At 43.6% G+C, this 25,554-nt stretch overlaps 1 protein-coding gene across 3 annotated transcripts in view; it reads left to right on the top strand.

Annotated features, from left to right (window-relative positions):
* CXXC4 (CXXC finger protein 4) overlaps positions 1–25,554 on the top strand; it is a 111,408-nt gene that overhangs the window by 16,820 nt on the left and 69,034 nt on the right. The gene's annotated exons all lie outside the window — the stretch shown is intronic.

The raw sequence follows: 25,554 nt of genomic DNA, 5'->3' as shown, positions 1-25,554 counted from the left end.
AAAGAGATTTAAATTCCTACTTGGTTTCATGTTCTGTGGACAAATATTTTGGGGAAGGGGCATTTATCATTTTGTCATTTATTAGTGTGAATACTGCTAGAATTATCTACGTAAGTTTTTGTGCAGTATGCATGATTTACAAAAAGTCATGTGAAAGTCATGATAAGTTTGTGCAAATCCATGCAAAGTTGCATAAACTACAAAAACATGGCCACTTACTTCGAGAGACAACACTACTCTTGTTTCCAGTTCAGGTGTGGTTTGCACTTCAATGGAACTGTGTTGCAAAACCTGCACCCAAACTGGAAAGAAGAGCGGTTCTGTCCCTGGAAGAAAGTGGCCATGTTTTTGTAGTGCTGGATAGCTCCTTTAAGCCCCTATTACAGAGAGATTATCCCCAAAATCAGGCACATATCTTTGCTCATTCGTCAGCTGAACATTCCCTTTAACCCTGTCAAAAAATAATCTGCTATGACGGCTCATCTCCCCATGGCTGAATTTAGCAAAGGGCTGCAAGAACAATCTAGCGATGTTCATGCAGCCATGGACACATGATCATTGAGCCATGTAATAGGGTTTGTTTGTGAGCGTCGATCTAGCTTTTAGACACTCGTTTACAGCGCAGCTCAGGCTGTGTAATACTTTGAAAATAAAATTGCTCAGACCATGTGTAGATTTGCACAAAAAATTGTGCAAAAAGTAAAAGGTTGCATATAATAAAAGACTAGCTATAAATATGATTTCCTCCTGCCTCACACATTTATCGCTTAAAGGACGGGCCAGGACCCAAAAGTTTGGGGGGGGTTTTTGAGCAAATTTTTTTGGTCAAAATTTGAAGAAAAAAAAAATCTAAATTTGAGCTCAAAAATTATTTTGAGCAAATGATTGTGCAAACATTTGCAAAATTTAACACAAAAACCCTCGACTACACTGTCAATAAATTCCCTCCATTGTCTGCTCACAATGTAGGTTAATGCGCCCAAAAAGTCTATGCCGGTTTATCACACCCAAAAATTACCAGCCCAGCCCTGCGCCAAATTAATAAATCAGATTCTTCTGAAAAGCCACTCTCTGCCGTGAAAATGTGCAACCATCTTAGTAAATCTGGCCCAGGGTGTTATTTTATCTTTTTGCAGAGTGGCCCCAAAAGAAGGCTATAAGGAGGCACGATCTGAGGTGCAACACTGTGGCCCAGATTTATCAGAAATGTGTCTGATTTCTGTCTCAGAGAGCAACCAATCACAGTTCAGATTTTGTTTCTCAACATGAACCGTGATTGGTAGCTATTTGAGATAGAAATTTAGACTCTGAAAAATTGGTAAATCTGGCTTAAGGCCCTATTCCATGGAATGATTATCGGCTGTTACGGCCAATAATCGTCCCGTGGAATAGACATCGTTCATGTCGGCTGATCGTTGCTGTCGTTTGTCTTTCAACCATGTTAAAAGAGTCAGAGAGGCTTTTCCAAGGCTTTTCCAAGTCTCTGAAGTGTTGAGGGCTCTAATTTCTCCCTCTCCCATATCTGACCCTGCTTTAAAAATGGCTTGCAGGTTAACGTCAGCCAAAAAGATATAGGGATGGGGCATTCCAGTCTGCAGCACTTTAGAGGCTTGGTAAAACCTCTTTGACTATTCAAACTGGAGAATAAAACCCTTCTTCTATGTTCTGGAAGTACAACTAGATATATTAAAAGGTAACATGTGTCCCCTTGACCTAACAGCTACTGTATATGACAGTGGCAGCAGTTTGGAACCTGAATTGCACTTTAACCTCTTAATGACCAAAGGTCATTAATGCACGGATGCCCAGGTCACAAAGAAGCAGTCGTCTCCTCTTCTTCTAAGAGCCCTATTACACAGGACAATTATCGTGCGAAAATTCGTTATATCATTCGAATTTAAATGATAATCATTCTGTGTAATTGCAGGCAATGATCTCGTTGTGTGTCGTTGATCGTTGATTTAGATCTGAACCTAAAATTATCGATAATCGTTCGCTAATTGTTCACTGTAATACCACATTCGCTCCGCATTTGTTCACTAATCGTTCAGTGTAATTGCACATTGTTCATTGTTTTGCTGAGATCAGAAGGAGTAAACGATCATAGTAACGATCGCAATAACGATCGTAGTAACGATCGTAACTAATAACCATCGTTCTGTGTAACATAGTGAATGATTTTAGGTTAATGATAAACAATCTCATTTGCGATCGTTTATCGTTAGTCGTTTATCATTAAAAATCGCTATGTGTAATAGGACCCTAAGAGCTATAATGCTTTTATTTTTTCAACTCCAGGGGTGGTTGGGGCATATTTTTTGCAGCATGATTTTTAGTTTTTATTGGTGGCATTTAGGTGGAAATAGGAGTTTTTGATCGCACGCTAGAATATAAAAATCTTTATTTTTATTTGTAAAATTGGAAAAGGGGGGGATTTCTATTTTATTGGGGGGAGGGGCTTTCCCATATCTTTAAAACCTTTATTTTTTTCCCCATTTTATAAGCCCTCTTATATTTACTGATAAATGCTATGCCATTGCATTGCATTGATCAGTAGTATCGACAATCTGCACAGGGCAGACTCTATGAGAAGATTGCTGATCTGTCAGGGCGGAGGTAAGTATTTTTCCTCTGTCCTGATCAATCAGTGACAGGTACTTCATTTGTTACTGACTACCTTAAAGGCCACAATCGCTACAGATCATTGTCTCCAGCTCCTGGGACATTAATATGAAGAGGTTTTAATGTGTGCCGGGCTGCTTTACTGTGAGCAGCCCGGCACACATTGAAACCCCTTCACAGTCAGGTACGTATATATATATATATACATTTCTACTGCAGCAGGAACATATATTATGGACATAAATGGGTTAAGCAAACCAATTGGTCTAAACCCAATGCACTTTATAATTTTGTCTACCGAACCCCTTATTCAATAGTATGGGGCTCTCCTGACACTCCCACAAAATATGATGTCGGTGGACATAGGGGTTTGGAAGGGATGAAAAATCACTGTCTATCCCCTCTTTTTTCTCAGAGATGAGCAGTTTTTGAAAGTTCTAGAAAAAAAGGGATGTGACTAATTTATTGAGGCCTGGATTAGCCACATTGTTAATGTTCACCATAATTTGGGCTCAAAAACATCAGAGTAAAGCTAGCCAACATGAGAAAAATGCATTTAACATATATATATATATATATATATATATATATATATATATATATATACTAACGTCTACGTAGTCTGCACTTTAGTGATAAATGTGGCAAAGTGTACCTCTGTCTGGCCTGGTTTATCTAACTTTAGTACTGTATTAATCAAACTCCCCCCATTGTGTCTCCTACACAGGGAATGGTAGTTGTTAAAATATTCTTTAGAATGTTCTTTCTTTTGACAAAATTATTGGCCACCATGTAGTGTGAGGATGTTAGTGACAATGGGGAAAATTTATCAAGGGCTTTGCGCCTAGTTTTTGGTAAATAATTCCAGTTTGTGCTGTTTCTTTGTATATGGCACTGTTCTCACTTGTGTTGCCATTTATGTTTCTAACAAAACATAACGCATGGGTCATACTGGATCTGTTGCATGGCAGGTATTTCCGTCACCTTAAGGATCCCAGTTAGGTCTTTTGCTGGGATTGCCATTATGCTGGCAGAAAGCATATGTGAACACAGCCTTAGAAATGTTACAAGATGATAAACTGATCACAGGGTTTTTCTCTACCAGGATGCCCAATGTTAAAGCAACTCTGTACCCACAATCTGCCCCCCCCCCCCCCAAACCGCTTGTACCTTCAGATAGCTGCTTTTAATCCAAGATCTGTCCTGGGGTCCGTTCGGCAGGTGATGCAGTTATTGTCATGTAAAAACAACTTTTAAACTGGCAGCCCCGTGCCCTTTGGCCGTGACTTAGTTTGTGTATGCATTAGGCTAGCACAACCTCTCCGTCCCTCCTCCATACCCTCTTCACCATTTTTCCTTTTCCTTTGCAGTGAAAACTACACAGGTGCCTTAACGATCCAGCCCATGTGCCGGGCTGACACAGCTGATGAATAGGAGACAATCTGCCTGGAGCATTCCTAATGATGAGGAGGGTGGGGAGGAGGGACAGAGGTTGTGCCAGCCTAATGCATACACAATGTAAGCCTCGACCAAAGGGCACGGGGCTGCCAGTTTAAAAGTAGTTTTTTATGACATTAACTGCATCACCTGCCGAACGGTCCCCAAGACAGATCTTGGATTAAAAGCAGCTATTCGAAGGTTCAAGCGGTTTAGGGGGTCAGATTGTGAGTACAGAGTCTTTTCAAGCTGCAATAAACAGCTGCCTTTCTCTTTAAGGCCATGTTCACATGCCGTAAGACACTGGCCGGGTCACGGAACGGCTGGTGTCAGAGAAGATCATTGGCCGGATCATCTTTATTTCTGATTATTAATTGAGATGCGGGCACATCAGTATGCGCCCGCATCTCAATTTGCCGCTGCATACAATGGAGCGTACCGCACGCTCCATTGTCTGCATTGACATGTCTCCTGCGGCCACTATTCGATGAATAGCGGCCGCAGAAAACTGACATATCAGTTTTTCGTGGCGCCACTAGCGATTCTGGCCGGAGTGTATACTATGTGTATATGTTCCGTCTGGGATTCCCTCTAACTGCACTGCACATAAGTTGTGTATTAATCACGGCCGTTGTTGCACATCGGCAACAACTGCAATGATTAATACACAACTTACGTTGTGTGAACATAGCCTAAGGGTGCATGCACACTACGGAATCCGTGTGTATGACCCACCGCGGATTCCGTTGCTCATACCCGCTCACGGCGGCACGCATCTCCGCCGGCTCCATAGACACCATTCTATGGCCGGGCCGATTCCACCATCTGCCCAAAGGCTATGAATCTCCCCGGCAATAGAAAATTGTATATGACACGGGCGGGTACGAGTGACGGAATCCACGACGGGTCATACGGATTGCGTAGTGTGCATGCACCCTAATAAATGAGGATAGTGTATGGAGGAGTTTCAGAATTCCCTAATAGGGTATTCAAATGTGGGTTTTCTAAAAGATAAAAGAATTTTTTAAAGTGACACTGTCACCCCTTTTGTGCATTCTGACATCTCTACACAGGTGTAAAGGGTAAATTTAGCGGTTTTCATACCTTATTTTATATCATATGTCATGGTGCTTGTTCAAGTAAAAAGTCATCTTTTATCAACTGCAGATTATGGTAAGTGGGCGGGGCATTGCGGCATTAGCGCCACTTAGCCCTGCCCACAATGCCACTGTTGGCCCCGCCCCCTCACCAACCATTGGAACAGGCTGGCCTAAAGGTCTAGGCCCCACCCCCTCTAGGTCGGCCCACCAATGGCCGCCAAGGGGGCGGGGCCAGCGGTGGCGTTGTGGGTGGGGCTAAGTGGCTCTAATGCCGCAAGGCCCCGCCCACTTAACACAATCTGCAGTTCATAAAAGATCACTTTTTACTTGAACAAGCACCATGTCGTATGATATAAAATAATGTGTGAAAACTGCTAAATTTACCTGTTACACCTGTGTAGAGATGTCAATATGCACAAAAGGGGGTGACAGTGTCACTTTAAATCTGGATAATATAAACAAATTAAACCAGTGGCAATTATTTCCCAAACTAACTTTAAAGGGAAACTAAGAATCTAATCTGCTGATATCTCGCTATAGAGCACAGGGCGCTGAGGATGAAGGGATGTTTCTTCATCTTTGCCGCCATTTCTGTCATATTAACATTGATTGATTTATTATGCTAATTGGCCGTTTTGTTGCTCTGGTGGCGGAGTAGTTCAAGCAGGAGATGATGAGGGCAAGTACCAGCAGTCTGTATTAAATAATGTTTTAAAACACTTTATTATCATAACTTAACCAGACTGACTTTCATTTCTTATATACACTGCAAAGCCACCATTGATCATGATTATTTTTACACAAAAAAAAATAATTGCTGTTGGCGTCATTATCTGTGAGGGTGTGTTTACACTACGGAATCCGCGCAGATAAGTTCAGGCGGATTCCGTCGCTCGTTCCCATTCTATGGGTGGGCTGATTCCGCTATCCGCCGAAAGAACTGATGTGTCAATTCTTTCAGGGGATGGCGGAATCGGCCCGCCGAATGGTGTCAAAGGTGCATCACTGCGAACAGGAACGAGCGCCGAAACTTATCCACGTGGATTCTGTAATGTGAACCCAACCTTTGTGTTAAAGGGGATGGTCACTTCTTACATGTTTCATTGATAACTGCTTTATTTATACAGGGCTCCAGATGGCGACCAAAATGGTCGCCAATGCGACTGATATCTTGCAAATGGCGCCCAGATTTATTAATCTGGGCGCCATTTGCGACTGGCCCCGGCGGCGGCTGTCTCTTTAAGGACTTCCGCACGCTGCACCGAAGCACGTGGCGCCTCTGCGGCCGTCCGTCCAATGAATGACGGACGTGCTGGATGACGTGTGCGGGGACACGCTTCTCCAGTGACGTCATCCCGCACGTCCTTCATTCATTGGACGGACGGCCGCAGAGGCGCCACACTCCTCCAGCGCCTCTCTCCCGCCTCTCCTCACCCGGCGGTTCTTCAAGTGCACCCCAGCGGCACCAAGATTGTGGATAGTGGGTGAGTACAACCGGAGGGACGGCAGGGGTGGCGGCCGGCCACTAATCTGTGTGGGGGGACCGCGGCCTGGGCGGCTGATTGGTAGTGTCTGTTGTGATGGCGGCCAGGTGCGGTAGTCAGTGCGGGGGGGGGGGGGGGGGGGGTGTATGTATAGACTGCACAGTACCAGTTCCCTCAGTGTGTGTGTGTGTGTGTGTGTGTGTGTGTATACACTGCACAGTACCACTTCCCTCAGTGTCTGTATGTATACACTGCACAGTACCACTTCCCTCAGTGTCTGTATGTATACACTGCACAGTACCACTTCCCTCAGTGTCTGTATGTATACACTGCACAGTACCACTTCCCTCAGTGTCTGTATGTATACACTGCACAGTACCACTTCCCTCAGTGTCTGTATGTATACACTGCACAGTACCACTTCCCTCAGTGTGTGTGTGTGTGTGTATATACACTGCACAGTACCACTTCCCTCAGTGTGTGTGTGTGTGTGTGTGTATATACACTGCACAGTACCACTTCCCTCAGTGTGTGTGTTCATTCTTCAGCGCGGACAGGGCAGGAGCGCGCGCCTCCCATAGACTCCCATTATGAGCGGGAGGCTAACAGCATTCAGCGGCGGACAATTCTGTCGCGGAATTCCGCTACCTTTCCTCAGTGGGAACTGGGCCTAAGAAAAGAAAGAATCTAAAGGAGGATGCTGCTGTGGCCTCTGCACACAGTAAGTCCCATTTAACATAACATTAATTTTACATGTTTTAAAATGTTGGCGACCAAATATTCTATTTGGCGCCTAAATTTTTCAGGTTAGGAGCCAATGGCTCCTAGGTAAATTTTTTAGTCTGGAGCCCTGTTATATAGCGCTAACTTATTCCGCAGTGTTTTATATAGCTCACATTGGTCCCTGTCCCCATTAGGGCCCACTATGTATGAACATAGCCATAGCTAATAATAATAGTGAGGTGCAAATAGTTATCCCCAGTAATCAAACAACCACAGCAAAAGCGACTATGTCAAAAGTAGAGAAATGTATAAACGTATAGTCATGAGTAGTAGAAAGTCACACCAAACAACAAAACAAATTAAAAAAAAAAAAAGTGGGACAATTCATAGTCCCATCAAGAGAATCCCCACAATATCTGGGACCACAACATGTATCGGCAATTACTGGTGCATGTTGTGGTTCCAGATATTGTAGGGATTCACTTGTACTTGTTGGGATTATGAACTGTGAGGAATTGTTAGTCGTGACTCTCTGTACCATGCCGCTCCTGGCACAAAAGTGTAAAAATTTTAAATTTGCTTGGTATTTATGGGGTTAAAAAGCTCTAAGATTGACATGTTAATTTTTTCGATAATATTAGCCAATAATATATTCAAAATGGCAGCTTATTTTTAGCTAGCACATGTCCAAGCACAAGTTAGGGCATACTTCTATTTCCTAATAGAAAAAAAGCTAAAAACTCTCTCTTTCTTTCTTTCTCTCTCTCTGTCTCTCTCTCCATCTATATCTCTCTCGACGTCTCTCAGATAAATTGTACGGTATAACAGGAATGGTGGGTATTCTTGTTATACTTGTACTTTGCATTTGGCTATTCATTTGTTTTTATATTTTCTACCCAATTAACTATGAATCTGAAACCCATGACTGGGGACGGAAGCGCTCTCCCTTCCTCCTGTAGTTTGCAGACAGCTACTAATTGCTATGTTGTGACAATCTACAGTCTTCATTAGGTATTTTTAACTATATGAGCTGACTTGAGGCAACTTTATGTATAGGATGTAACATCAAGATCCGGTTCAGGGTACGAAATAGTGTATTGTCTATAAATAAAGTTAAATTCTTCTATGCATTGTACGCAGATCGGCCGTAACATTCCAATTTCGGATCAAATTGACAGGTACAGTGATTAACATTGATTATTGTTGCGATGGTATCGTCAAAGGGGGAGATACATTAGGCAGCGAGGGGTTGAAATCGAGAAAAATGGGCAAGCCCAGGGGTCCTATTACATTGAGCGATTTTTAATGATTAACGACTGACGATAAATGATCGCAAACGAGATTGTTTGTTAACCGGAAATCATTCACCATATTACACAGAACGATGGTCGTTAGGTACAATCGTTATTGCCATCGTTACTATGATTGTTTATTCCTTCTGATCACAGAAAAAAATGGACAATGTGCAATTACACTGAACGATAGTGAGAAAATGCAGAACTTGAGCGATCGAATGTGGAATTACAGCGAACGATTAACAATAATTTTAGGTTCAGATCTAAATAAACGATTAACGACATATGAACGATTTTTCGATCGTTGCCTGCAATTACACAGAACGATTATCGTTTAAATTCAAACGATATAATGATTTTTTGCATGATAATCGTCCCGTGTAATAGGGCCCTAAGGCCAGTGACGATAAAGTGGATCTGTTGCTAGGCCTGTGCAGCCCTTTCTAAGGGCAGCATAACCTAGTCACAAAATAGCTGATCACAATGATCTCTTGTCACATTCTTCTATGCATTCTCCGATATCTTCATTGATATGAAGTGCACAAAGGGCAGGGAAGGAGTCCTCTCCATCATGTTCACCAGCTTCTATCCGCCACAGCATCTGTCTTATACTATGTACAGGATCATGTGTGCCAAAGGCTCATTGATGCACATGAGAGAAGACATGTCTGTCTTGTCTTATCCCACAGAAGAGCTACTGTAGCATAAACTGCTAATAGGTAATCCTGGCTATAATAGAAAGGTGTCAGAATGGCAGGTACATCTCAGCTCTGCGATTATGGGGTGCATGGCTGTCGGGAGTGCGCATGCTGACCCCTGTCCACCACCAGAAGCCGGCACAGTGGGCACTTGAACATCAGAAGCGAACTGCAGGGCATGGGAAGAAGCTGGTGTGGTATAATAAATTGTGTTATCATGTGTTATATCATGTGTGTCACTTACCTAGGGGAAGGGAGAGACCCATTATACACCTGATACAGTCATGCATTGGGCATTGTTCTGCTAAAACGTGCTCTGGCACGTGAAAGTTACACTTTACCACTCACCTTCATGGCACTAGTATTCCCTCATTGCAGTTGCCTCTATTAGCAGGATAATGTACTCGGCTGCTTTTCAGGAATGGTTTAAGGGACATGAAAAAGTTTAAAGGGGTATTCTCATCTCAACCAACTTAGTTAATCTTGTAGGGCTCATCAAGTTAAAGGGGTTATCCAGCATTACAAAAACATGGCCACTTTTCCCCCTCTCGTCTTCAGTTCAGGTGTGGTTTACAATTTAGCTCCATTTACTTCAATGGAACTGAGTTTGAAACCGCACCCAATCTAGAGACAAGAGAGGGGGGAAAACTGGATAACTCCTTTAAATATTTTTGCCAGTACATTCATTTAGCAAATTTGCCTCTTTCTCCTGAAATGCCGTTTTTTTCTTTCTATTGTTGACAGTTCGTTGTCTAGGTTACAAACCACCACTCTGCTCTAAAAACAGTAATGTTGGGAGGGTTAATCAGAGGTCAAGTTGCTGATGATCTCACTGTGACTAACCCTCCCAGAGTTACAAAGAAGCTACAATGTTGCAGATACAGCCTGATAGGGACTTGTTTACACAAGCTGTCTCAGAAGGGAGGGGTGAAGAGGGAGAGACAGAGAGAAAAGCTCACACAAAGATTTTCATGTCTTCAGCAGAAAGCAGCAGCTGAGAACTGGGGGAAGGAGACTGAATAGATAATAACAAGTATGGAAGCAATTGTTAGTCTCACCATGAGGAGCAACATATCAAAAGTTATGTTTGAGTGGAATATCCCTTTAGTCATAGTCTGATCGAAGTGCATTGGGGCGCCATTGTACATATTAGCTTGTGCGCCTTGGAGTTCTTGATTCTCCACCTATTTATGCATTCGAATATAGATATAGAAGGGGAATTTATCGTCTTAAATTAGGCCCCACCTCCTTTTGCCCTGCCGGATTCACTAAGAGGCGCAGGTGTAGATTTTCGCCTGAGACATGTCAAATCTTTGGGCAGAGAGCAGAGACACGCGAGGCATTGCATTGACACACTGAGGCAGGTGGGATTCCGAGCAGAGTCTGCAGCGGGGACTCCGTGCAAAAAATTACGCCAGTTTTACTCAGTGTGAACAGACCCAATGGGTCCTATTACACGTAGCGATTTTTAATGACTAACGATAAATGATCGCTAATGAGATTGTTTGTCGTCAACCTTAAATCATTCACCTTATTACACAGAACAATAGTCGTTTGTTACGATCGTTACTACGATACTTCTGATCCAACACAATGAACAATGTGCAATTACACTGAACGATTAGTGAACAAATGCAGAACTTGAGCGAACGAACGTGGAATTACAGCGAATGATTAACGATAATTTTAGGTTTAGATCTAAATCAAAGACATATGAATAGAGATGAGCGAACCTTGAGCATGTTCGAGTCCATCCGAACCCGAGCGTTCGGCATTTGATTAGTGGTGGCTGCTGAAGTTGGGTAAAGCCCTAAGGCTTTGTGGAAAACATGGATATAGTCATTGGCTGTATCCATGTTTTCCAGACAACCTTAGAACTTTATCCAACTTCAGCAGCCGCTGCTAATCAAATGCCGATCGTTCGGGTTCGGATGGACTCGAACATGCTGATTTTTCAATCGCTGCCTGCAATTACACAGAGCGATAATTGTTTAAATTCAAACGTTATAACGATGGGCCGAGGGCCCTAACTGTGTCAAAACTGAATTTCATCAAGCACAGTTTTAAAGTATGTAATATAATGGTACAGGTTAACTTTAAATAGGATCTTCTAGATCCACCCTCTGGACAATCTCCAAAGTCAAGTATTGCATTGATGGACTGTAACCTGCTTCCGGCGCTGAGCTAAATAGAGTGGTGGAGCAGTGAAAGTTTGAGGTGATCTGTCACTTCTCGTCTAATAGGCATACAGCCGTCTCGCCCACACCGATTATCTAGTGCGCACAAACAAACCATTCACACTGTTTTGCAGAAAGAATTGATAACTGACAATCTGTCTGTTAGAATAAAGGTGCCCATACACTTTAGATAGCTGTCGCTAAATGTGCATTCGGCCAGAAGCTTTTACTCTCAAATTCCCCTTATAGATGCACCCTCGACCGAGCATGCATGTGTTTTCACTGGTGAAAGGGGAAATAAGCTGCACCCGTATACAGTACATGTACTATGAGCTTGGTTTAACCTGAATATTAATCCCTACATAGTGTGCTTCACTGACGAAACAAATCTTGGTGGAATCAATCGTGTTTTATTTATCGCGTTTCGAGTCGTCCCATTAATAAATATCATAATTTGTGTCAACCTCATTAAAAAATTATTAACTAAGCCATTTAGGGTGCATTGACAATGCTTCGAAGAACGGATATGCAAATCAACGCTTACCCCTTAATGTCAGGGTCTACTCCCACTAGGAGGGTAAAACATGACTGGGAACACGCCCTTTTAGTAAAGCCGGTGCGACCTGTTACTATTCGTAGACCATGAGAAATTAAGCGCTGAGAAGGCCACACCTCCACCCCTTTGCTGTGCTCCTCCCTGTCTGCCCATCAGATATCTCTTTGCAGTGTACATAGGAAAAATATGTCATGATGATGACCTGAGGAATGATTATACTGCATGATAGATGCATGTCCACCTACTGAGATGAATACTGGTGGACACACATGCTCAGTCTCTCCTCACTGCCAACTCGCGGGAGGATTTATTCAGATCGGCCTACTCATACACCAATCCTAAATAAAGCCTAGCCCCAGTTACCTGGATGGATTTACCCGGCCCCCAGTTGCACGCCTTTTAGTAAAGCCAGTGTGACCTACTAGGCGTAAACCATGAGAAATTTGGCGCTGAGAAGGCCACACCTCCACACCCTTGCCGTGCTCCTGCCCGTCTGCCCATCATTTGAGCTGGGCATAGGCTACAAAAAAAATTAGACTGTGCTTTTTCTGAGGTGTATGCCAAGGGTGAATTTTTGATAAATGTTCCCCTCTGTCTAGTAGTCCACTGTTCAATAGGTTTCTGCTTGTCAAAGAAAGAGCAGAACATCTGTATTATCCTAGCCGAAAGGATTCCTTATCTTTGTAAAGTTTAAAGGGGTTATCCAGGATTACAAAAAAAACAACAGCTACTTTCTTGCAAAAACAGCACAACACCTGTCTCCAGGTTGTGTGTGATTGTAATGCCGCTGGGTGCCACCCAGGAGCGATCTGTTACTTACCTGTGGCGGTGCAGTCTGGGTCCCGCTCCCGTCTAAGTGAAGGTGTTTGTTTCTGCTTTGTGAATAGACAGCACAATTAAGAAGGGGGGTTATATGAAGCACTGACTTTCTGCTGAGATGAGAAGGAAGCCTTGGTTTACCTTTCATGAACAGCGAGGACCCTCTGGGGGATGGAGAAAGCCTCAGCTCTCTTTCTCTCTCCCCCTATTTGGCACATTGCACATGATAAGCCCCACCTCAAATAATAATAACTAGAGATGAGTGCAACAGACGGAAATTTGTTTTGTGAGCCTCGTGAATTTTCGGTCAAACTCATTAAGATCCCAAAATATAGCCCAAATTATAGTAGCTACAATACTGGGGCTATTATAGAAGGGCGAATTTGTTAAATCATGTTGTTGTAAAAGTGTCAAATATCGGAAAATCACAAAAAGAAAATGTCAATCATCCAATCTCCGTTATTCCTCTTCTCTCTGTCCCTATATTGTTCTGTTAGTCTTTCCCTGCTCTGCTCTAACTGCCTGCTGCCATCCTGCTCTCTCCTCCACACACAGCCGACTGGCCACCTCCGTTACTGAACCGCCTTATATAGAGGGGGAGGTGCTGACATCACAGATGTGCCTGCAGCTGATTGGATGGGCGTTAGGGATTACGATCAATCCCTTTCTCTCACCCTTTCTCTCACCCTTTCTCTCCAGACAGCAAGTGCGGCCGCCATTTTTTTTTTTTTTTTGCAGATTTCATTAACTAACCAATGGGAATTCGTTTCGCAGAACAAAGGGAATGGACAGCGCGATTCACAGTGCATCTTGATTTGCTTCGCTTGTCTCTAATAATAATGTTTATATGGCGCCAACAAATTCTGCAGTGCTTTACATTTCTGAGGGCATGAGAACAATCGGACATGACAAAATTACAGACTAATGACTGAAACAAGACAAATGAGACCCTGCTCATGAAAGCTTACAATCTATGAGGAATAGGGTTGCAAGGCAGAAAGTGCTTTGTATAACAGTCCAGCCTTCGTATGTAAGGGTTGTGCCCATTCAGGTGTAGGAACCGGTCGCCAGCCAATCTGTGTGTGCAGATACTAAGTGCATGAAAACTATTTAGGGAACCATCACAAGGGGAGTGGTCATTCAGGGTCATTTATGTTATAAAGGCCCTATTCCACCAACAGATCTGCCAAAGATTTGAAGCCAAACCCAGGAGTGGATTTGAAAAGAGGAGAAATCTCAGTCTTTCCTTTATGACCTGTTCTCTGTTTATAGTCTGTTCCTGGGTTTGGCTTCAAATCTTTGGCAGATAATCTGTCGTCAAATCTGTTGGTGGAATAGGGCCTTAAGCCTGAGGAATCTGAGAAGTTTGGTTTATTGAGGATTTAAATTTTAGCTTATTAGAAGAACATAGAGACCGTGCTTTGGCTTTGGCTGTCCAGGCATGATGGGAATTGTAGTTTTGCAATAGCTGGAGGGCTAAAGGTTCCCCATCCCTGACATACAGTAGGCTATCATGGAGGGAACTGGTTTGACGTGACAGTGACCATGTAAATTGTGTAGATTTTATCACCTCCCTTTATATATCTGATCATCTTTTTGCATTGGTGGAGATTGGGTTTTTCCTTTGGTAGCATAATGAAATGAATATATTCTGTTTAATGAATTTTATAGAGAAGGAAGAAAACAATAATTGAGAAGAATGCTCGTTCGTGATTCTTTCCATAAATATTTCACATGACTTAGGTTACTCAGGAGCTTGCACCTACTGCATGTTTTATTAGATCCTTTTCAACTTCTAAATCTAAAGCTTTCTGTGACATCATCGGCTTCTTATAAACGTCCACGGTGGAAGTGAAGCCAAAAACAATGGGGGGAATTTAGCATTCAGTCTAATAATTGCAATTTTTTTTTTCCATCTATTTGTGCGCAAAAACCATTGAGAATTTTGTGCAATTTTCCCTTACTCAAACATGAGTAAATTTGAAACCTGCTCAAAAGATGGTAAACAGCTGCACCAAAATTTTGTGCAATTTTGACATTTTTAAGCAACAAAGAATTAGTCTGATAGTACTGCACGGTCTAAAAAAACTGGAGGGAGGGTAAGGGTCTGAGGGTAAGCAAAAAAATAATTTCGGGCTGGAGGTGGGGGACTGATAGCTGACAATGTAGAGTACAGTCGGAGCCACACTTTACATTGTCTGCACTGTCACTTTTAAGCGGCCACTATTCAGTGAATAGTGGCCGCACAAAACTGACATGTCAGTTTTTGGTGTAGCCACTTGGAATCCCTTCCAGAGTGTATACAGTGTGTCCGGGATTCCATATTAATGTATTAAGCCACTTCATTAAATAATGGCCGCGGTTGCAAAACTGCAACGGCAGCCGTTGTTTAATGTTTTTTTACGTTGTGTGAACAGGGCCTTAGTCTGTGAGACAGTTCTTATTGTTTTGTTAAAGGCGGGTATCAGAAGTATAGATGACTTTGTCCATTAAAGGTCCTTTCCTGTCTTAGGCTATGTTCACACTTGGTAAGAGATTGGCCGTTACGTGACCCAGCCAGGTCATGGAACAGCCGGTCTCAGAAAAGATCATCCCGGCCGGTACTGCAGTATCTGCCGGATGATCTTGCAGTATCCGTAGGCGCCCACATCAGACCACATCACACAATGAAGCGTGAGGCCGGAGCCGCTCGCTCCACTGTGTGCACTGACAGGGTTTTCTGCGGCCGCTATTCAATGAATAGCGGTAGGGATGGTCCGAATCTGCCGAGGTTCGGGTTCGTATGAACCCGAACGATCGGCATTCGATTCCGGCTGTCTGCCCGCTCCGTGCAGCGGGTGGATACAGTGGGAGGACCGCCTGGAAAACTGGGATACAGCCTATGGTTATGGTTGTATCCCAGTTTTCCAGGCGGTCCTTCCGCTGTATCCACCCTCTCCACGGAGAGGGCAGACGGAATTCATAGACAGCAAGGTTACGTATATTTTCATATTAATCACGGCCGTTGTCAACTTTTACGAAAATATACGTTGTGTGAACATGGCGTCACATAAAATCAAAAGGGATTAGTTGGCTCTTAAGGTTTCTGGTATAGTATACTGCTTACTTCTCCACACCACATGCTTGCTTGTGAACCTCACATGAGGAAGTAGACTGATTAAAAACTGTGTAGGCAGTATAGCATGCCCAGCAGTTACACAGCGATTGCTGGCAGCGTGCCACTCGTTTCCCAGACTGTATTAGAGCTTCGGAATAATAGCTGGTGGTGTGAAATAATGAATGCAAACTAATGATCCTGATGCGGTATAAATCTATCCAGGTTTACCATGTACTATGTCATCTAAATAGTTAATGTGCTGCAAATTTTCTAAATAAATATACCTAATGAAAAATGTATGCTTATATATATATATATATATATATATATATATATATATATATAGCTGAGCTGCTGTGTAATAAGCATGCAGGTCTCACAGGGGCTGTTACCTTGACGTGAACGCAACTTTATCCGTGATTTTACATTGGGCCACAAGTACAGCATGGACCTGTATTTTGGAGTAGTGCTTATTCATCCCCTGTGTGTAACTAGCCGAAGGGAACTTGGAGTCTGCAGGTTAGGCCAGGTTCACACTGCGTTTTTGCAGTTGGTTTAACGTATCCGTTTAATGCATGGATGGGGATCCTTTGGCCCTCTAGCTGTTGCAAAACTACAATTCCCATCATGCCTGGACAGCCAAAGCTTTGGCTGTCCAGGCATGATGGGAATTGTAGTTTAGCAACAGCTGGAGGGTCGAAGGTTCCCCATCCCTAATTTAATGGAAAGAACGGATGCAAAGACAGATTCTGATAAGAGATGAGCGAACCTGGAGCATGCTGGAGTCCATCCGAACCCGAACTTTCGGCATTTGATTAGCGGTGGCTGCTGAAGTTGGATAAAGCCCTAAGAATATGTGGAAATCATGGATATAGTCATTGGCTGTATCCATGTTTTCCAGACAAGAGCTTCCAGACTTAGAGCTTTATCAAAGTTCAGCAACCCCAGCTAATCAAATGCCGAAAGTTTGGGTTCGGATGGACTTGAACCCGAACCCGGTTCGCTCATCTCTAATTCTGATCAGTTTTTTTCCATTGACTTTAATTTTGCAGTTAAAAGGATCAAAACTGATCAGTTTTTTTTTAGCGTGCATAAAAACTTAGGCCTTATTCACACGTTCAGTTAAGTTGTCAGTTAAAGTAAAAAAAATTAAATTGTTAATTTTGATCCGTATTCCGTTCTGTAAAAAAAAAAAAGGACATGCTCTACGCGAATTGTGATTGCGGTACAGATTACTAATAGAAGTCTATGGGATCCGTGTTTTGTACGGACGTCACAGATGTCACATCTGTAATATCTGCAAAAAACACGGATCAATTATATGCAAACTAGTACTGTTCGCATTTTATGGAAATGGATGCAATTACAGATGAATTTATATGGACCATGTATAAAAATAGCGGGAGGTTTTGCGGTCCAGAAAAATTACTGCACATGTGAATGAGGCCTTAGTTGACCCCTTTTTTTGTACGTTAAAAGTTTACGGATCCGTTAAAGAGGACCTGTCACCCGGGGGCACAGCGCCGAGCCCGCCCGACCCCCCCGGTGGATCCCAAGATACCTCAGTGTAGTGCTTATGTTTGCCAAAGCTCTGTGAGAAATCAGATCTAGAATCTGATTGGTTCTCATATTTAAAGGGCATCTCCAGCAAAAAAATTTTGTCTTTCAAATCAACTGGTGTCAGAAAGTGCCAGAGATTTATAATTTACTATAATTAAAAAAATGTCAAGTCTTCCAGTACTTATCAGCTTCTTTATGTAATAGACATACATATGTAGGGCATACAGTAGCTACTAAGTACTGGAAGACTTTAGATTTTTTTTTTTAAATGAATAAATTACAAATCTCTGGCACTTTCTGACACCAGTTGATTTGAAAGATTTTTTTTTGCTGGAGTTGCCCTTTAACTGCTTAAGATTGATTTTTGGTTTTAGTAAATGGTCTCCAAGAAATGCAATTGGAACCTCTCATGGTAAATATTCCTTAATAAAATACTGTCTGAATGAAATTTTTTCCTGCATTCTCGAGGCTTTATCCAATCCAGTTTTCTTTGCCAAATATATGGCATTCACACAGCGCCGTAATATGACCGTATGAATGCAGCCTTTGTGTAGTTTTCCCTTCTTAGTGTTGTCATCTGGACGACCAGTCCATCTCCGATTACACTGAACTTCTGCCTAAGACCAAATTATCAAGAGCTCGGCAAAAAAAAATTGAAAGTAAATGTAGTAAGTGAATAAAATCAAAGGTTTCAGTGGATAAAGTAAATAAAAATAGACACCCTGGGGGAGATTTATCAAACATGGTGTAAAGTGAAACTGGCTCAGTTGCCCCCGGCAACCAATCAGATTCCACCTTTCATTTTCCAAAGAGTCTGTGAGGAATGAAAGGTGGAATCTGATTGGTTGCTAGGGGCAACTGGGCCAGTTCCACTTTACACCATTTATTATCATGATCATTAATTCTGGTTGTAGGTAGCGCTAAACAACCGCTGTTCATGGCAGAACGGCCGTTGTTTGTACAGCGTGTGAACATAGCCAAAAAGTCAACAATAGCAGTGGTTAGAATACACACAGTGCGACTTAAAGGAGAAGTCAGGCGAAAATCTTTATGAAAGTATTGTATTGCGCCCCAAAAGTTATACAAATCACCAATATACACTTATTACGGGAAATGCTTATAAAGTGCTTTTTTTCCCCTGCACTTACAGTACTACTGCATCAAGGCTTCACTTGCTGGATAACATGGTGATGTCACTTCCTGGATAAAATGGTGATGTCACTTCTTGGATAAAATGGTGATGTCACTTCCTGGATAACATGGTGATGTCACAACCCGACACCCAGAGCTGTGCGTGCTGTGGCTGGTGAAGGGGATGATGGCAGGGGGATGCTCAGTGTCCCTCCAGTGCCCTGTGTCCCTCAGTGTCCCCCTGCCATCATCCTCTCCAGCAGCCACAGCCCGCACAACTCTGGGAGTCGGGTCGTGACATCACCATTTTATCCAGGAAGTGACATCATCATTTTATCCAGGAAGTGACATCACCATGTTATCCAGGAAGTGACATCACCATGTTTTCCAGGAAGTGACATCACCATGTTATCCAGGAAGTGAAGCCTTGATGCAGTAGTAAGTGCAGGGAAAAAAACACTTTATAAGCATTTCCCGTAATAAGTGTATATTGGTGATTTGTATAACTTTTGGGGGGCAATACAATACTTTAATAAAAAAAAATTGCTGGACTTCTCCTTTAACCTCTTAAGGACATAGGACGTACCGGTACGTCCTATGTCCTCATTAGCACTTCAAAGCGGGGCCGCGCGGCGGCCCCGCTTTGAAGTGCCGCGATCCCGGGTGCCGCGTGTAGCCCGGGACCGCCGCTATTAGCGGGCACGGTCCGATCGCCGTGCCCGCTAATTAGCTAATCGGAGGCAGCTGTCAAAGTTGACAGCTGCCTCCGATTACCGGAGGCAACGTTTCCCTGGTGTCTAGTGGGGGAGATCGCTCCTCCGGGACCTTGTCCCGGAGGAGCGATCTCCGTTACTGATGCCGGCCGGGGACGCGTCCAAGATGGCGCCGTCCTCGGCTCGGCACTCGTTTACTTCCGGCTGCAGCAGCCGAAAGCAAACGAGTGCCGATCTCATGGATCTCTGCAGCATATCTATGCTGCAGAGATCTCAATGAGAGATCCAAGTGTATATACTAGAAGTCCCCCAGGGGGGCTTCTAGTATATGTGTAAAAAAAAAACAAAAAGTGTTGTTAATAGTAAAAATCCCCCTCCCCTAATAAAAGTCTGAATCACCCCCCTTTTCCCAGGTTTTAAATAAAAGTAAACAAATAAATAAATAAATAAACATGTTTGGTATCGCCGCGTGCGTAATCGCCCGAACTATTAATTAATCACATTCCTGATCTCGTACGGTAAACGGCGTCAGCGCAAAAAAATCCCAAAGTGCAAAATTGCGCATTTTTGGTCGCATCAAATCCAGAAAAAATGTAATAAAAAGCGATCAAAAAGTCGTATATGCGCAATCAAGGTACCGATAGAAAGATCACATCATGGCGCAAAAAATGACACCTCGCACAGCCCCATAGACCAAAGGATAAAAGCGCTATAAGCCTGGGAATGGAGCGATTTTAAGGAATGTATATTGGTTAACAACGGTTTGAATTTTTTACAGGCCATCAGATACAATATAAGTTATACATGTTATATATCGTTTTAATCGTAACGACTTGAGGAACATGCATAACAAGTCAGTTTTACCCCAGGGCGAATGGCGTAAAAACACATTTCCCCCAAATAAAAGAAATGCGTTTTTTTTTTCAATTTCACCACACTTTGAATTTTTTTCTGGTTTCGCAGTGTACTTTATGCAAAAATTCAGCCTGTAATTGCAAAGTACAATTAGTGACGCAAGAAATAAGGGGTCATGTGGGTTTCTAGGTGAAAAAATGCAAGTGCTATGACCTTTTAAACACAAGGAGGAAAAACCGAAAACGTAAAAACGAAAATGGGCCATGTCCTTAAAGGGTTAATCTTAGGCTTGGACTTGACTGTGATCTGTTTACCCTTTTGAAATGCAAGTATCAAAGTCCTTAAAGGGGTATTCCAGGAAAAATAAACTTTTCCCCTATCCTGTGGGAGACCCCACGCTGATCTCTGAATCGAGCCCCCGGCTTTTGTATTATAAATAGAGTCACAGGTATTTTTTAGTTCTATTTAAAAAAAGAATCCAGTACTTATCTGCTGCTGTGTGTCCTGCAGAAAGTGGTGTATACTTTCCAGTCTGGAGAGCAGAAGAGGTTTTCTATTTAAATTTGTTACTGCTCTGGACAGTTCCTGACATGGACAGAGGTGGCAGCAGAGAGCGCTGTGTCAGACTGGAAAGAATACACCACTTCCTGCAGGACATACAGCAGCTGATAAGTACTGAAAGATATTTTTTAATAGAAGTAAATTACAAATCTCTGGCACTTTCTGGCACCGGTTGATTTAAAAGATTTTTTTTTTTTGCTGAGCTATCCCTTCATAAAGGCAATCCACTGCTGGTATTGGCTTAAAAAAAAATACACGAGAAAAACTGCACAGTGTGAAACTGTCCTTATTCTAAGTCTTTGCCTGTGCTAACCTGGATGTAATACACGGATTCCTCCTCGGAATGTGCCAATGTGATACTGCATTAACTGATACCTATTGTAAGACGTCTCGCTAAACACTATCTTGCTGTGGCTGGTTGCTGTGGCAACTGAATATTCTATTTATAAGTAAAAGTTACATTATTGTTTACCTGTCTGGAAGCATACTGCCCATTAAAAGTGAACAAATAATTTACAGGCGAGCCATGCAATATGTATATCTGAAGGCAAGTATAGTTTCTCCTTCCTCACTGTGTATGTATTCTGTACGTGCCTGGGAAGCCCCCGGAATATATGTTAGCACAGCTACTTTCTTGCTAGAACAGCGCCACCCTTGTCCTCAGGTGGTATGTGGTATTACAATACAGCTCCATTCACTTCGGTGAAGCTACAAAACCGCAGCCAACCAAGGACAAGAGTTTTCCTGTTTCTGGATGAAACTAGCCTGTACGCCAGGATAAATGTGATCCTTTGCATCGTTACTAAATAAATATTAAGCGTAGCTGTAATTTAAAAAAAAAAACATTTGATATGTCATAGAGACACGTCAAAACCTTTGATTGGTTGGGGAGTGAGGGTTTGGACCGCTACTGATCAGGAGAACCAGCGGGGAGAGGGCGGAGCTTCTGTGTGTCTGTGTAAGCTGGACGGCTCCATAGATTTACATCATGCAGCCATCCCGGTCACATGACACAGAGTCTGGGGAGAGTGCGCTGTACATGGACTTCTCCCGCCTTGTTCTCCTGATCAGTCGTGGTCTAAACAATACGATCACAACATTTGATGTGTCTCTGTGACTTGTCAAAATTTTTTCCTCTAAAGACACATAGGGGGAGATTTATCAAACATGGTGTAAAGTGAAACTGGCTCAGCTGACCCTAGCAACCAATCAGATTCCACCTTTCATTTCCCAAAGGGTCTGTGAGGAATGAAAGGTGGAATCTGATTGGTTGCTAGGGGCAACTGAGACCATTTTACTTTACACCATGTTTGATAAATCCCCCCCATCTTCCTTAAATAAATCCCTAGACCAGCAACCCATTTCCAGTAATCTACTGATTGTAATGTGTTACTGTACTTCAGAAAGACATCTATCTTTTAGTGAGTTCACCAAGGCAATTTCCTTTGGCAGAGTGTCTCGAATCTCCCTGCTCTTACAGTAAAGAATCTGCTTCTTTGTTGGTGTAGAAACCTTATTTCCTTTAGTTATTAGAGATTAGCGAATCTCGATCACGCTTGGGTTTGTCTGAACCCAAATGCTTTGCATCCAAACCTGCTACCTGGGAAAACATGGATACAGCCATAAGCTTTTCCTGAACTCCCAAATACGTAAGTTCCATAATTATCAGGTAGTGTTACTTTAAGGAATCCTGGCCAGAGTGTATACACATAGGGGAGATTTATTAAACATGGTGTAAAGTGGTTCAGACTGGTTCAGTTGCCCCTAGAAACCAATCAGATTCCACCTTTCATTCCTCACAGACTCTTTGGAAAATGAAAGGTGGAATCTGATTGGTCGCTAGGGGCAACTAAGCCAGTTTCACTTTACACCATGTTTGATAAATCTCCCCCATAGTATACACTCCGGTTGGGATCCCTAGCGGCGCTGCAAGAAACTGACATGTCAATTTTCTGGGGCCGCTATTGCGGCTGCAGAAAACCCTGTCAGTTCACACAATGGCGCGTGCGGCTCCGGCCACATGCTCCATTGTGTGCAGTGGGGAGTTCGGATGTGGGCGTGCACGGATGCGCCCACATCCAAATTCTGTAAAGATCATCCGGACGGTACTGCAGTACCGGCCGGGGTGATCTTTTCTGACACTGGCTGTTTTGAGTCACGGAACGGCCGGTCTCTTACGCCATGTGAACATGTCCTAGGGCTGGATCCAGCTTCTTCAGCCACCAGTATTCAAATGCCAATAGATCTGACTTGTGCATGCAGGAGTTGCGCTCATCCCTAACTATTTCCAAAAACATCTAGCGATCACCTGCTAAGTTGTGCACATATAAAAGACTATAGAGACAAACCATCTAAAATACTAAGGCTGATAAGGACAACACGTTTAGGACATTGCTATTCTCCACCTTCTCTCTCTTTGTGAAAAATGTCATGTTGAAAATGGCTGTAAAAAAATGGATGAATATGTTGAGGACTCGGAAAACCTGGAGGCCACATCCCCTTTTTGGCTTTTAGTGGCAAAGTCGGGTTTTCTTATCAATCTGGTGTGAATTGTGGCACAGTCACATTGCTTCATTATTTAAGCTAATCATTTCTTAATAGATTAGTCTGATTGGATATTGTGGGCAAGTTACACCAATTCTTGTTTAATGGTGCGTTTACACGAAACGATAATTGGGCCGATCGTACGATTAACAATGTCGGAGTAACAATTTTTTTTTCATAACGATCAGCGTTTAGACGGTACGATATTTCGTACGGAAAAATCGTTTTGCGGTCGCACGCCCGCAGCCCGGCCCCCCGCTCATCCGCAGCCCCCTGCGCCGGCTCGATCGCCACCCCCGCCGCTCTCATCGCCGCCACCCTGATCGCCACCCGCCCCCGCTTCGGTCGACCCCCCCCCCCCCCCCCCCCGGCGCCACCGCTCCGATCGCCACCTTCCCGTCACCGCCGCTCCGATCGCCCCCGCCGGCCCGCGGTCATACGTTACCTGCTCCGTGCAGCAGGTCTTCAGACATCCCTGGCTCCGCTCTTCAGTGCACTGATTGGCTGAAGAGGAGACGTTTGAAATTCCCGACTCCCCTCTTCAGCCAATCAGTGCTGCCTTGCATTGATTGGCTGAAGAGGGGAGTCGGGAATTTCAAACGGCCCCTCTTCAGCCAATCAGTGCACTGAAGAGCTGAGCCAGGTAACGTATGACCGTGGAGCAGGTAACGTATGACCGTGGGCCGGCGGGGGCGATCGGAGCTGCGGCGGGGGGCGATTGGAGCGGCGGCGATGAGAGCGGTGGGGGTGGCGATCGAGCCGGCGCAGGGGGCTGCGGATGAGCGGGGGGCCAGGCTGCGAGCGGGGGGCCGGGTGGCGGGCGGGGCTGTGCTGCGGGCGGCCGGACTTGCGCGAAGACTGTTTACACGGAACGATCTGCGAAATTTTTGCGAACGACGATTTAATAACATGTTGAAAGATCAAAACGAACGATGTCTCGTTCGTCGTTTGATCGTTCGCTGCGTTTACACGTACGATTATCGTTCGAATTCGATCGTTATCGCGCAAATTCGCACGATAATCGTTACGTGTAAACGCACCTTAAGACATATTTATAAATCTGGGTGTGGTAACACTTGGGGGGATATTTATGAACATTTTTAGAGGCACATAGGCTGGTGCTAAAGTGAGACTTCATTTTTGGTAAAGGACACATTTTCAAGAATTAAACATTGTTGTGGAATGGAACCTATAAATACCTGTCCATATGTTGTACCTATTGAATTTTTTGAATGGTAACCTACAAACCCTTACAAAGTACCCTTTATTTAAAAAAAAAAACTTTTCAACATTTTAAAGAGGTTATCCAGCGCTACAAAAACATGGCCACTCCCCCCCCCTCTCTTGTCTCCACTTTAGGTGTGGTTTGCAGTTAAGCTCCATTTACTTCAATGGAACTCCCAAAGTCCCAACTCCCAAAGTCCCAAGTCCCCAAGTCCCAAACCCCACCCCATCTGGAGACAAGAGAGGGGAAAAAGTGGCCATGTTTTTGTAGCGCTGGATAACCCCCTTTAAAGAGACATGTAAAAAGTTTTTATTGATCAGAGTCCAGGTGTTTAGACTCTGACAGATCAGCAGAACGAGCTGGGAAACAACCGCACAGACACATGTTCCTCTCCCCGCTCTGTGTCTGTAACCTAGACGAACTCGCTTTGAATACGCTGCACACTGACTTATTCAGCCTTGATCGTTGTCGATCTGAACACTCAGACCCCGACCAATCAAAACTTTTGATATTTCTTTTGTTTTGGCATGCTTTTTAAAAAAAAATGTTTATGTGGTGTCCATTTATGCCATCAGGTACATTCGCTTTAAGTGTTACAAATGACTAGAACGATGCCGGTGTGGGGAAGTCGGTGCCGCCGTCCTTCTTTTGAACTGCGACCAGTTCCCACACGCAGCGCCGATCTATTGCCGCGCACCAGCCCAGTCTGAAGCATTGGCCCGCCCCCAGTGTGAGAAAACTCCCGCCTCTCTGTGAGGCGGCTTTATCGATTTTAATGGATTCGTGTCACAGAGGGGAGGGGTTTTCCTCCCACTGGGGGCGGGCCAGCTCGCCTATAGTTCTGCAGCCTGGCCAATAGACCAGCGCCGTGTGCAGGAATCGGGCCGCAAATCAAAAAAATGACTGCAGCACTGACTTCTATTCATATGCAACACTTAAAGTGAATGTACAGTACCT

This window comes from Dendropsophus ebraccatus, chromosome 7, assembly GCF_027789765.1.
Source record: "Dendropsophus ebraccatus isolate aDenEbr1 chromosome 7, aDenEbr1.pat, whole genome shotgun sequence".
Taxonomy (NCBI): domain Eukaryota; kingdom Metazoa; phylum Chordata; class Amphibia; order Anura; family Hylidae; genus Dendropsophus; species Dendropsophus ebraccatus.
Note: the sequence above shows the minus strand (reverse complement) of the source record. Positions and strands in the feature narration are given on the sequence as shown.